The sequence below is a fragment of the Dermacentor variabilis genome, chromosome 8, assembly GCF_050947875.1.
Source record: "Dermacentor variabilis isolate Ectoservices chromosome 8, ASM5094787v1, whole genome shotgun sequence".
Taxonomy (NCBI): domain Eukaryota; kingdom Metazoa; phylum Arthropoda; class Arachnida; order Ixodida; family Ixodidae; genus Dermacentor; species Dermacentor variabilis.
Genome location: NC_134575.1, coordinates 67,113,040 through 67,126,693, shown reverse-complemented (window position 1 = coordinate 67,126,693; position 13,654 = coordinate 67,113,040). Strand labels below are relative to the sequence as shown.

General features: G+C 44.4%; 1 protein-coding gene across 1 annotated transcript in view; it reads right to left on the bottom strand.

Moving 5' to 3' along the window:
* Positions 1 to 13,654, bottom strand: part of LOC142590305 (uncharacterized) — a 106,480-nt gene that overhangs the window by 80,052 nt on the left and 12,774 nt on the right. The window lies entirely within an intron of this gene.

Genomic DNA, 13,654 nt, shown 5'->3' with positions numbered 1-13,654 from the left:
TCACAACGATGCGCTCCCCTTTCAATCTGTTCACTCTATAGTGCTCGGATTCAAAGCAAAAATAGCTTTTCGACATAACTAGCTACTTCTATGGTGACAAGAAACAATGCTAATTATTGATGTATATGTTGCCGATAACGTATACATGCCGCTTTGAAACACAGTGGGACGACAAGGCAGATATTCCAGGCATCTCGTTCCTTTATCGATTCTAAAACTTTGTTAAATCAATCAGCTACTGAAGTGCGAAAAGCTGCAATTTCACGAAAAAACATTTTGAATATTGTAGGACCTGGAGGGCCATTAAATCTGCCTTTCCGTGAATGCAAAGAGCGCCTACGCGAAGCCGTTTGGGCGAAGCACTCGATGGCGTCGAACGGAGAAGACGAAAAAGAAAGTTGAATGCGCGCGAACTGGTAGCAAACAAAGCACACGCGGCTGGCAAGGCGTATAACTCGACGATTTCGCAGCACTCTGTGGCATCACTCCTATTGCATCTCACGTATCGCATAGAATCGCATGTACACCCTTGAAATTCTTTATTATTATTGCGCGACAGCCTCCTGTGTGTTTTCCGATTCCGCGAACATCGGCCGCGCGGCGCGTCAGGTAGTGGCCTTGAAGCATCGCGAAGTCACTCGATCCTGAAGGGAACAGCGAAACAGAATACACTTTCGCCCACGACCGGCTTTATTACTCGCGACCTGTTGCTCACTACGCCGGCTCCTATGACCGCGCGTGTCCGCGTAAATATCACGTGAATGTTCAGGAGGGACGGCGCACCGCAACAGGTGGCGCCCCAAGTTACCCTCATTTCGCCAGCACCCGCCGTACGCTTCTGTTAGCTTCACTACGCTTGCATAACCATGTTGCCGGTAGGCCGAGTTAAACCGCATCGTTTAAGCACGCACCGCAAAGACGTGTTAATATTCATAAGATGCAATAATCGCGGACAGCTTTCTGTATACAGTGGTAGTTAGGCGTGTTAGCTGACAGACAGCTCGCGCTCTTAAGTCTCTGGCTCATGAGCGCGCGAGAACAGCGCAGTAGCAGGAGTCTCGCGCTCGTAGCAATTCCCCTGCATAGCCACAAAAAGCTGTACCCGACTAAAGGCTGATAGCGGCAATATTTTTCCTTCTCAGCGCAGCAGTTTTTCAGCTAAAACAAGCTCAAAGAGCGGTTGTAGTGGTGGGCGCGTCTCTGGCGCTACTCAAGCGGCGTTTTTTTTTTGCGCGCACAGCTGCACAACCTGAACACGATTGCTTCTGCTCTGTAGCTAGCAGCATCCCAGGGCGAAGCCGCGCTACTTTCCGCCAATTTACAACAAGAAGCGCGCTATGCACACTTACTCGTTTTCAGGAGCATTAACCCGATTGTTAATCATTTCAAGACGCACTGTACATGAAAAATGAATAAAACCAGACTAGAAAAGCTTGTTTGCAGACACAATAGCCGGTCGTGGCTAGAGCTTTATTTCAGGTCAGCCAGACTCTTACACTTTTAGGACCGTTCATGATTTCGGTTTGGCATTAATTAATTTTCATTTGGCGTGCTCTTCTGTGAGATCAGAGGCAAAATTGGACAAAAATAGCCTCATAAACTTGTGGACAATCAGCTTTAGCAGGGCCCTTCTGTGAGGCTCTGTGGTGTCCTTCAAGCACACAAACAGCGGCTTTTTTGTAAGTGACGGCAGCACTAGGTCTGCAAACTTCTTAAGCGGTGTTGGCCCCCTAACAGGCACAGGAGCCACACTTGACGCAGCTCCTTCTAGGCGGCTGACGAACACTACGAAAGCCAAGGTAGGGTACGATAGCCCTCCCCTGTCCATGCCTGCTATGATGGCAGTAGTAGTAGACTGAGAGGCTGGTGCCCTCAAATTAATGAGACAGCCCTCACATGTGATACCCTTCGCTGTGCGCCCGCTCAATTTGCAGAGCGGAACGCATTCTAAGTGGCCTTTAGAATTTCGTGTTGGAACTGCGGAAGAAATAGAGAAGAGGACCATTATTCAAGGCGTATTTAATGCGTAAAGCGCGCGACGTTGAGAGTTCGTGTTGCTGAAACACGACGCAAGCACGCTGTGTACTCAAACACACGCGTAATTACCAAAGTTTCAGTTGTTGACAGCGTGAAAATATGTGTACGTGGTTTCGTAGGTTCATTTACGTACCTGCAGGATACTTTTGTTGGGCCGGCGCGTGAGAGATTCCGGCTGTGTGCGGTCAGCAATGGCTGGCAACAGGGCCGTTTTTTTCATTGCAGGGTGCTTTGGTAATCGTGACGATATATTGTTTATTTTTTACAAGTACTGCTCCAGGAGGGCACATCTAATGGCTAACGGAGGCCCCTGAACAGCACGTGAGATTCCGCACGCCGTTGTGACGTCACGCTAGTCGGATGGGCCGGACAGTCGACGCCGTCGGCGTCTCCGCGCCTAGGTTCGTTGCGCTTGCAGTGTGTCTCTTTGCGCGTCGCGGATACTATGGCATGAGAAAATTAGTGCTGTCCTTAAAGTGACAGCAACCTATAAATTCAGATGCTTCGTTTCCAAAGCAAGACACGTATAGCTGACGCAAAAAATAAGGGGGAGCCGCTGGTTCACCGCAGTCAACACCACCATAGAAAGCAGCATTCTTTCATACCTTCCTTAGATTACTTGATTGGCAACATTTTTGTCTTTTGCGTGTATCGCAACACGACCTGCCTTATTGTGCTTGTGATGTTTGGTCGGCACTAAGACAAGCAAACTGCATGCTGCTTAGTCACTCAACTATAGACGGAACGAAAGAAAGAGGAAAACTGCATATTGAAGACACAGAATATACTTTATTCACAAATGATAAGAACTGCATTCAGAAACAAACATTTTAAATCTTCCATATACAATTATCATTCTCACTCTTGCATTGCGTAAAACAGTCCTCGCTAGACACACGAATATCGAGGTTAATTTTATTGTGAAAATTTTATCATTTTAGGGTCACGCACAACTAATTCTCAAATAGAATAAGCTTCCGTCTTTGTTGTGCCATTTCTTGTGGTTATTTTATTTCCACCCGCCTTGTTTGCAGGCCTTATTGGTCTTAATAAAATACTGAGATAATGATGAAAAGTAAGTAAAAAACGAGAGGCCTACTCTCAGCTAGTCCTAAAGGAAAACATGCAATTAATGGATTGCTGTAGCATGGAGAGTTCGAATCATAAACATGTAGCACAATGCACTCAAATAACATTTGAATTGGCCAAAATGCAGGGTTTAAATTTTGATAATGTAGGCAAATAAGTCCTAGCTACGCCACAGGTTTCTTTCTACAAGGGTTCTGTCAACACAAACATACGTAGATGTTCAACAAAACAGAGCTTCATGAATAAAAAATAAATAATGAGAAGCATCTCAGGCCTTCAAGGTCTGCAATTTTCGATCGTTCTTGGCGTTGCGTAATTTGTCGTTTTCTGTGCGGCACAAGTTGTTCAGCAGTGTATTCGCTGCAGCACTTACAACATGGCCCATTACCTCCTGTGCAGGATGACCGAAATCACACACATCGAAATCCTCAAAGTCATGAAGGGTAGCGAACACAAGGCCGACAAGAGTATCTTTCTGCCTAGGAAGGCTGAAAAATGGTACGGCATATTCTGGTGTCCTGAGCTTGTCCAACATAATTTCAGTAAAGAGTACAGCATTAACTACAACTGCTCGTGGAAACATTAGGCCACCCCTTGTCATCTTCGTGAGTAATGCATTCTCAGGGTCATCTATATCCACGTCTTGCATCACAAGGCTTTCACTGCAAGATGCGCATGTCAGCTTTTTTAGAGCTGCATGGGCACAATAGCTGGCAACATAGGTTAGTGCCGGTAGCCTTGACGTTTTTTTCTCAATGTCGGAGTCGGTCACAGTGATTTGAAACTGGCCGTTTCCTGAATGTACACTTGTCTCCAACGTGTTCGCGCTCGGTGGTAGTAGAATGTCCAAATCTGGCAGGTCCAGAACCTTCTGCAAACGCAATTTGTTTTCAGATTCATATATCTGCCTTATAGACACGTGGTAATTGGCACCAGACAATTGCCGGTACTTTCCAAAGCGATCCTCTAAGCTATCAGTTTGAAATTTGCCCAAAAGAACATACTCGAAATGAAGCTCTTTGAGACAGTATATGGCAAGTTCGTGCAAGGCATGGGTAGTATGGCTGAAAGCTATGTGCGTTTCACGTGTCAAGCGGCCATTGTCATGTTCGAGGCTTCTGCAGTGATCAAGCCATTGAACTATTCTCTCTAAAAATTCTAGTTGAGGACATGACGATGAAACTATTGGACCTTGCAATTGATCTCGCAACCGCTGTCCTTTTCTTGGCGTCTTGACGTTAACAATGTTCCACCAAGTCAAAATTGTGTCGACATATTGAAAGGTTTCCTTTGCATGCTGGAACGTTGCAACACTGAGAGCAGCAACAGTAGATGAGTTAAAAATCTTTAAGGCCAGTTTAACGTTCTGCCGTTCCATGTTTGAGGGCTTCAGTGCCTTCAAAGTGAGCGTTGGTGCTAGCTTCAAGAGCTCATGCTTTTCAGCTTCGTGCAGCTGGCATAATACCTTGAAAGATGCTGTATCATTGGTTCAGCCTCATTACTCTTCGGTTCAGGAAAGTACATGCATTTGCCAATGTTTCTTTGATTCAGCCAGTTATTTCTTATACACTTTAGTATGTGAACTGGGTCCACCACAAAAAACAGGGGTCGTGATGGGTCAGCAGGATGCTGGTAAACAATGCTGACACTTGCCGGCTTAGCGAAGTAGGACATGGCTTTTCTGTTTATGGAGTTATTGTCCGAGATCACTGCGATTATTCTAAAACCAGATGCCTCTAGATCAAGAACAATCTTCCGAAGGAAGTCGTGCAGCGCCTTAGCATCGATTTGTGCCACAGGAAGGATGTGCACAGCATCCTTGTTTGAAGAAAGCAAGCTCTGTATCATAAATACGTGGGCAGTTTTTGCTGTAGTCGATGAATTTACCGCAGCACCAGTAACCAACCCAGCCTTGTAATCAAGAAATGATTGAAGGTGAATCTCATCAATCATTAACGTTACAGTCTTTTCATGCTCTTTATATGTGCTTACAATACGCTTTGCATAGGAAAGAAAGCTACATTCTTGCTGCTCCGTTTCAGGACGTACATCGTACGATGAACAGTCTTCTGATCGTATCAGGATGTGGCATCTTAAGCTTCATCGAACATCTCAGGAATCTATATGCATGAGGTGAAATTGTGAACAAAAGGCTAGCAAAAACCAATAAATCGGGGGGATATCGGCCAGCATCATTCAAAACAAGATCAACCTGACTCTTCAAGAATTTAAGCACTTCCAAATACCATTCTTGCAACTCGCATGCGAAATGTTTTCCCCTTCCTCTAGCAATGTCTAAACCAATGTCAGTAGATGACGGCCCTTTTCAGAGCGCTCAGTGCCGATATCCTTACGTGTCTATTCAATCATGTGTAACACACTTCAAATCTCTCAAGTCACACAGCTTTTCAGGAACTAAAACATCACACTTCCTCACACCCGTTTCACCAAAAAAATACTTCGACGCGCAGATCTGTGGACACGATCACCGAAGTACGGACTGCAGGAGCAGATTGAAGTGACAAGTCCAAAGAGAAAACCTTGGAGCCCTTGTTCAAAACTGTCCAGAAGTCCGAACACTGAAAGCTTGGCAAGGCCTTCAGCAAGTCCGCAAAGCTACCAAGCAGATTTTTGGCGTCCTCTTCTGCTTGGGTTTGCTGAGAAAGCATTATTGCTTTTTGCAAATATGTGGCTTCCAAGCGCGCTCTTTTGGCAGCCGGCGCTTCTCGAACGCACACTTGCGGACGCGATAAATAGGCAGGGCAATTGGGAAACAAGCTCGGAACTGCAGTTTTCTTCAGACGGATGTTTTTCATGGCAACTTCGACCACTTTTCCTGTCTTGACGTCCGTGTAAGATGTCGTCTTCAAGTAATCCGATGGCAAGAAATGCTTTTCACAGAGCTGAAATAAAAAAAAAAAAAACAAGCCGTTACAGGTATGAAGCTCGACGAAAATGTTGAATTTACAAGCGCGTCGACAGGTGCAGAGACCCATCTATTGTGCACGTGTGCACGAATGCATTGCGCACTATGCTGACGAAACCTATTCGTCTGGAAACCCAGAATAACAATAGAGAGAAGGAATACTTACCACTGTGTACTTCGTTGGCGAGAAGTCCTTCCGAGGAACTGCTCGCGTCCATGCTACCCCAGTGGCTAGGTCAGATGGGAACTTGTGCACTCGGACACTTTGTCCTCCGTCATAATTGGACTTGCAGTTTGGTGCGCAAAAACAGCCAAGCATCGTTGCGCTTCTGTGTACGGCGAACCACGCACAATCGAAGAAAAGTAATCGCGTTTACGGTGCAGCATGCCCCACCAAAGCCACCAAGCAAATGCTCCACGAGAAAGCCACCTAGAAAAAAAATGTAAGGCCTCCGCATCACCTACTCTCCCCTGTCAATACGTCAAGAGAGTCGCATGGTAGCGCCGGATGGCGGAGCGCTGCATTTCTAGAACGCGGCGCGCGTTCTGAAAACAAATTTTCTCCGTGGCTGCAACGCTAGAGCGGCAACGCGTGGAGCATTTGCTTGGTGGCTTTGGTGGGGCATGCTGCACCGTAAACGCGATTGCTTTCCTTCGATTGTGCGTGGTTCATCATACACAGAAGCGCAACGATGCTTGGCTGTTGTTGCGCACCAAACTGCAAGTCCAATTATGACGGAGGACAAAGTGTCCGAGGGCACAAGTTCCCATCTGACCTAGCCACTGGGGTAGCATGGACGAGAGCAGTTCCTTGGAAAGACTTCTCGCCAACGAAGTACACAGTGGTAAGCATTCCTTCTCTCTATTGTTATTCTGGGTTTCCAGACGAATAGGTTTCGTCAGCATAGTGCGCAATGCATTCGTGCACGCGTGCACAATAGATGGGTCTCTGCACCTGTCGACGCGCTTGTAAATTCAACATTTTCGTCGAGCTTCATACCTGTAACGGCTTTTTTTTTATTTCAGCTCTGTGAAAAGCATTTCTTGCCATCGGATTACTTGAAGACGACATCTTACACGGACGTCAAGACAGGAAAAGTGGTCGAAGTTGCCATGAAAAACATCCGTCTGAAGAAAACTGCAGTTCCGAGCTTGTTTCCCAATTGCCCTGCCTATTTATCGCGTCCGCAAGTGTGCGTTCGAGAAGCGCCGGCTGCCAAAAGAGCGGGCTTGGAAGCCACATATTTGCAAAAAGCAATAATGCTTTCTCAGCAAACCCAAGCAGAAGAGGACGCCAAAAATCTGCTTGGTAGCTTTGCGGACTTGCTGGAGGCCTTGCCAAGCTTTCAGTGTTCGGACTTCTGGACAGTTTTGAACAAGGGCTCCAAGGTTTTCTTTTTGGACTTGTCACTTCAATCTGCTCCTGCAGTCCGTACTTCGGTGATCGTGTCCACAGACCTGCGCGTCGAAGTATTTTTTGGTGAAACGGGTGTGAAGAAGTGTGGTGATGTTTTAGTTCCTGAAAAGCTGTGCGACTTGAGAGATTTGAAAAGTGTGTTACACATGATTGAACAGACACGTAAGGATATCAGCACTGAGCGTTCTGAAAAGGCCCGTCATCTACTGACATTGGTTTCGACATTGCTAGAGGAAGTGAGTGGAAAACATTTCGCATGCGAGTTGCAAGAATGGCATTTGGAAGTGCTTAAATTCTTGAAGAGTCAAGTTTATCTTGTTTTGAATGATGCTGGCTGATATCCGCCGATTTACTGGTTTTTGCTAGCATTTTGTTCACAATTTCACCTCATGCATATAGATTCCTGAGAAGTTCGATGAAGCTTAAGATGCCGCATCCTGATACGATCAGAAGACGGTGTTCATCGTACGATGTACGCCCTGAAACGGAGCAGCAATAATGTAGATTTCTTTCCTATGCAAAGCGTATTGTAAGCACATATAAAGAGCATGAAAAGACTAACGTTAATGATTGATGAGATTCACCTTCAATCATTTTTTGATTACAAGGCTGAGTTGGTTACTGGTACTACGGTAAATTCATCGACTACAGCAAAACCTGCCCACGTATTTATGATACAGAGCTTGCTTTCTTCAAACAAGGATGTTGTACACATCCTTCCTGTGGCACAAATCGATGCTAAGGCGCTGCACGACTTCCTTCGGAAGATTGTTCTTGATCTAGAGGCATCTGGTTTTAGAATAATCGCAGTGATCTCGTACAATAACTCCATAAACAGAAAAGCCATGTCCTACTTCGCTAAGCCGGCAAGTGTCAGCATTGTTTACCAGCGTCCTGCTGACCCATCACGACCCGTTTTTTTGTGGTGGACCCAGTTCACATACTAAAGTGTATAAGAAATAACTGGCTGAATCAAAGAAACATTGGCAAATGCATGTACTTTCCTGAACCGAAGAGTGATGAGGCTGAACCAAAGATACAGCATCTTTCAAGGTATTATGCCAGCTGCACGAAGCTGAAAAGCATGAGCTCTTGAAGCTAGCACCAACGCTCACTTTGAAGGCACTGAACCCCTCAAACATGGAACGGCAGAACGTTAAACTGGCCTGAAAGATTTTTAACTCATCTACTGTTGCTGCTCTCAGTGTTGCAACGTTCCAGCATGCAAAGGAAACCTCTCAATATGTCGACACAATTTTGACTTGGTGGAACGTTGTTAACGTCAAGACGCCAAGAAAAGGACAGCGGTTGCGAGATCAATTGCAAGGTCCAATAGTTTCATCGTTATGTCCTCAACTAGAATTCTTAGAGAGAATAGTTCAATGGCTTGATCACTGGAGAAGCCTCGAACATGACAATGGCCGCTTGACACGTGAAACGCACATAGCTTTCAGCCATACTACCCATGCCTTGCACGAACTTGCCATATACTGTCTCAAAGAGCTTCATTTCGAGTATGTTCTTTTGGGCAAATTTCAAACTGATAGCTTAGAGAATCGCGTTGGAAAGTACCGGCAATTGTCTGGTGCCAATTACCACGTGTCTATAAGGCAGATATATGAATCTGAAAACAAATTGCGTTTGCAGAAGGTTCTGGACCTGCCAGATTTGGACATTCTATTACCACAGAGCGCGAACACGTTGGAGACAAGTGTACATTCAGGAAACATCCAGTGTCAAGTCACTGTGACCGACTCCGACATTGAGAAAAAAACGTCAAGCCTACCGGCACTAACCTACGTTGCCGACTATTGTGCCCATGCAGCTCTAAAAAAGCTGAAATGCGCATCTTGTAGTGAAAGCCTTTTGATACAAGACGTCGATCTAGATGACCCTGAGAATGCATTAATCACGAAGATGACAAGGGGTGGCCTGAAGTTTCCACGAGCAGTTGTAGTTAATGCTGTACTCTTTATTGAAATTATATTGGACAAGCTCAGGACACCAGAATATGCCGTACGATTTTTCAGCCTTCCTAGACAGAAAGATACTCTTGTCGGCCTTGTGTTCGCTACCCTTCATGACTTTGAGGATGTCGATGTGTGTGATTTCGGTCATCCTGCACAGGAGGTAATGGGGCATGTTGTAAGTGCTGCAGCGAATACACTGCTGAACAACTTGTGCCGCACAGAAAACGACAAATTACGCAACGCCAAGAACGACCGAAAATTGCAGAGCTTGAAGGCCTGAGATGCTTCTCATTATTTATTTTTTATTCATGAAGCTCTGTTTTGTTGAACATCTACGTATGTTTGTGTTGACAGAACCCTTGTAAAAAGAAACCTGTGGCGTAGCTAGGACTTATTTGCCTACATTATCAAAAGTTAAACCCTGCATTTTGGACAATTCAATTGTTATTTGAGTGCATTGTGCTACATGTTTATGATTCGAACTCTCCATGCTACCGCAATCCATTAATTGCATGTTTTCCTTTAGGACTAGCTGAGAGTAGGCCTCTCGTTTTTTACTTACTTTTCACCATTATCTCAGTATTTTATTAAGACCAATAAGGCCTGCAAACAAGGCGGGTGGAAATAAAATAACCACAAGAAATGGTACAACAAAGACGGAAGCTTATTCTATTTGAGAATTAGTTGTGCGTGACCCTATAATGATAAAATTTTCAAAATAATATTAACCTCGATATTCGTGTGTCTAGCGAGGACTGTTTTACGCAATGCAAGAGTGAGAATGATAATTGTATATGGAAGATTTAAAATGTGTTTCTGAATGCAGTTCTTATCATTTGTGAATAAAGTATATTCTGTGTCTTCAATATGCAGTTTTCCTCTTTCTTTCGTTCCGTCTATAGTTGAGTGACTAAGCAGCATGCAGTTTGCTTGTCTTAGTGCCGACCAAACATCACAAGCACAATAAGGCAGGTCGTGTTGCGATACACGCAAAAGACAAAAATGTTGCCAATCAAGTAATCTAAGGAAGGTATGAAAGAATGCTGCTTTCTATGGTGGTGTTGACTGCGGTGAACCAGCGGCTCCCCCTTATTTTTTGCGTCAGCTATACGTGTCTTGCTTTGGAAACGAAGCATCTGAATTTATAGGTTGCTGTCACTTTAAGGACATCACTAATTTTCTCATGCCATAGTATCCGCGACGCGCAAAGAGACACTGCAAGCGCAACGAACCTAGGCGCGGAGACGCCGACGGCGTCGACTGTCCGGCCCATCCGACTAGCGTGACGTCACACCGGCGTGCGGAGGCCTTACATTTTTTTCTAGGTGGCTTTGGGTGAGCGGGGTGGCGGAAAGATCTAAGAATGGCGCTACTTTTGAAAAATTGAGGGGATTTGAAAAATGAAATACCATGCTACTTGTAAGAACATATATCACCCGAGGATCTTAGAACAAATTTCTGCAGCAAGACTGCGAGTCGGCCTAGTTGGAACAAATTTATCTTAAAACTTATTGTGCGCAAACAAACAGGGACGAAGAATAGAAGAAACAAGGACGAGCGCTTTCTAACTGGTTTTATTTTTTGAAGAACCACCTGCTTAAATACCCACAAATCTGCGCGATCTAGTCAAACAGAGCACGCCTGCATTTCAACTATACACAATATGTGGTTTATTCAATAAAGGACCACAAACTGGACTTTTTTTGCAATGAGAAACTTATTCCAAACTTTACTTACATAGAGGCAAGAAAAAAAAATTAGAGACATATTGTTCTTCAATTTGTTCACCTGCCACTGTGGCTATAGCATTCCGCTGCTAACACAAGGCGACGGGTTGATTTGCCAGCCATGGAAGTCGCATTTCGGTGGGAGTCATAGGTAAAAAAAAAGCTCTTGCACTTAGATTTAATTCATCACCTTTTATTGAACCCTTAAACTTCAATATACCATTGCATAGGGGGGCATACTTATGGAATATCTAACACCAATAGAAAGCAAAGGGCAGAATTGTAAAACAACCAGCTTTCGTGATAATTCGAGTGTGCAAATATTCATTGCATCAATATGTATTGTTCAACAGCACTGCACAAATAAGCATGATGAGGTATAGCAAGTACTCTGTCAGGAAGCTGGTTCTACAGATGTATAAATGTCAAGGCATGAATGCTCACTACGTCGCACACATAGCACAAAGAAAACCTTTTTCAAGAGTTGTCCCTTCTGGCAGATATGAGTGGGCCATAAGCAGCAGAAGCTTTATTGCAGGACATTGTGTAATACTGCTTATGAAAGAATGAAGAGAGCGAAGAGGCTTTTAACAGCAGTACTGCCTCATGCTACTCTAATAAGAGGAACGATGAGCAAAAAAATTTCTGGTAGAGCACTTAAATAGTAACTTTCTGAACGACAGAAAATTCCAGGTGAGAGTTGGAGGTACATTTGGACCACACACACCAAAAACACGGGCATACTACAAGAAACACTATAGGCTATGGTGTATTACAGTCTATGGGAAAGCTACCTTCTATAGAAATCAAGAATGATGCAACAAGCCCTCGTTAACACTGCACAGACTTTTTTGGCCAGTCTGGCCTCTCGCTTTCTCATAAGTCAGCTCATATTGACGTCGGAAAAGAAAGAAAGACTAGAATCAAGAACTACCCCAGATTGCACATTGTGATCCACATAGCTGGACAAATATGCCCGCAAGTCAACATCCACAAATCCTCAGCTAGTGTAAGCACATGACGGCACGTGGGTGAAACAATTATGCAATGCCTGGACGCAACTCCCACACCTGGTGAAAAGAATAATCTCGAAATCATGGGGGTGGATGAGTGGATACTATGGAAAATTGCAGATGCTGTTGCACAGCATCTGCGATTTACTGCATCTGTACCATACCTTGGACAGCATCTGCGTTTTACTGTCCAAGGTATGGTACATTACAGGTATGGTATGATTTACTGCATACTGTCCAAGGTATCGTACAGTATGAATTACCAGCAGCACACAAAAAAGACAACTCATCGAATACAGGCATCGGGTAGTAATAACAGGTCTTTCCAACTTTACCATGCTTGAAGACCTCTATGAGAAAGAGATAAGGAACAACCACCTAGACAGAGTACAGTTGCAGCCTGCAGCACAAATTCTTTGTCTCGAAAGCTCAGAACCTCGTCCTAAGATACTATGCCAGCTAGCATGCGAGATGCAAAGACGGCTACCCCTCCCTTCAGAAATACAACCTCGAGAGTACCTGAACTTGAAACACAACAGGCCCATACCGTTAAATATGAGGGCAAACAATTAGGCCAGGAGACTATATGCAACTGCCAAACACACAGAAAAGGTTGCTAATCATGAAGATGCAAGCAAACATAAGGCACATATAATATGTACACTGACCTGGCAATAGCAGTGTAACAGTAGTATGACACTACACAAAACTAAACCCCATATAAGTGAGTACCATTCCAGGTCATCCTACACCTAGAAAAGCTGAACTGAAAGCAATCAAAGCAGCACTTGTAGTGCAGATTACACCCTGCACAACACCCTGCATGGATTCACCAGAAACTGTCTGGGCCTGCACATCACACAAGATTGTCAGGAAAATCAGGAGATTGACACGCGACTTGTAAGCACATGGCCAGAAATTAAATTGCAGGATACATAGCCATGAAGATATTCCAGGACACAAGAGGGCTTATAAGCCTGACATAATAACTGAATACTTGATGAGTTTGTGTGTATTAATTATTAACTAAAGTGCAACAGATAGACAACAGGCTAGAATGAAGCACTCTGTGTTCACTTCGTTCTTGTCCACCGTATCTCTGTTGCAATATAGTTAATGAATTCACGAGTAGCAGCAGCAGCTCTAGCAGCAGAGCACTCGTGCAGCAGTCTCTCTCCGACTTCCCAATAGGTTAAAAAATGTGACCCTGTATTTAATTACATGAAATGTGCAGCCCCGGTGTGTCACTTGGTAACTACAGTGCATAACTGAGTCATAAACATTATGATTAACGCATTACAAGACACAAGTGCATAACATAATTCAGAAAGACTGATGGACCCGCTGGGTTAACACAATGAACCACTCATTGCACTTTCCATGATGGTGATCTTGCAAAGTGCGATGTGTGGCATTACAAATAAACAATGTGATAAACCCAAGCCAAACATGTGCATAACTTCATTAAGAAACAC